Raw genomic sequence first — 1,405 nt, 5'->3', positions numbered from 1 at the left:
GGCTGAGGTGGGAGGACCACCTGAGCCCAGGAGGTAGAGGCTGCAGTGAGCTGTGATCACACCACTGCACTCCAGCCTGGGCGACAGAACAAGACCCTGTCTCAAAAAACAAAACTAAACTAAACTTTCCCTCCTGGAAAAGACTCACCATTCTAGATGCCATTAAGAACATTTGTGATTCATAGGAAGAGGTCAAAATATCAACATTAGGCCAGGTGTGGTGGCTCACTCCTATAATCCTAGCACTTTGGGAGGCTGAGGCGTGGATCACTTGAGATCAGGAGTTCAAGACCAGCCTGGCCAATATGGTGAAACCCCATCTCTCCTAAAAATATAAAAATTAGCCAGGCATGGTGGCATGTACCTGTAATCCCAGCTACTTGGGAGGTTGAGGCAGGAGAATCACTTGAACCCAGGAGACAGAGGTTGCAGTGAGCCGAGATCATGCCACCGCACTCCAGCTGGGGCCACAGAGTAAGACTCTGTCTCAAAAAAAAACCAAAAAAGTCAACATTAACCAAGGTTTGGAAGTTGAATCCAACCCTCATGGATGACTTTGAGGGGTTCAAAACTTCCGTGGAGGAAGAAACTGCAGATGTGGTAGAAATAGCAAGAAAGCTAGAATTGCAGCCTGAAGACAGGACTGACATGCTGCAATCTCATGAAAAAACTTGAAAGGATAAGGACTTACTTCTTATGGATGAACAAAGTAAGTGGTTTCTTGAAATGGAATCTACTCCTGGTAAAGATGTGACCATTGTTGAAACAACAAAGGATGGAGAATATTACATAGACTTAGTTGATAAAGCAGCAGCAGGGTTTGAGGGGACTGACTCCAATTTTGAAAGAAGTTCCATTGCAGGTAAAATGCTATCAAACAACATCGTGTGCTCTAGCAAAATATTTTATGAAAGAACAGTCAATCCATGTGGCAAACTTCATTGTCTTATTTTAAGAAATTTCCACAGCCACTCCAACCTTCAGCAACCACCACCCTGATTAGTTAGCATCCATTCACCAACAAAGGAAAGAACCCCCCAGCCACCAACAAAACAACTGGAACTTGCTAAAGGCTCAGATAATTGTTAGCATTTTCTTTTCTTTTCTTTTCTTTTAAGCAATAAAGTATTTTAAAATTAGGGTATGTACTTTTTTTTGTTTTTTGGAGACAATGCTATTGAATATCTAATAGACTGCTATATAGTGAAAACATAACTTTTATATGCACTAGGAAATGAAAAAGTCTGGTGACTCACTTTACAGTGTTTGCTTTACTGCGGTGGTCTGGAACCAAATCTGCAGTATCTCTGAGGTATGCTAAGCTGCCTTGTTAGTTCACCTGGCCTTCCATTCCAAACCAATGTGTTATTTCCTGCGGCTCCAATCTATAATCCACAAGCAGAAC

Source organism: Theropithecus gelada, chromosome 1 (genome assembly GCF_003255815.1).
Source record: "Theropithecus gelada isolate Dixy chromosome 1, Tgel_1.0, whole genome shotgun sequence".
NCBI classification, from domain to species: Eukaryota; Metazoa; Chordata; class Mammalia; order Primates; family Cercopithecidae; genus Theropithecus; species Theropithecus gelada.
This window is presented reverse-complemented; position numbering follows the sequence as displayed.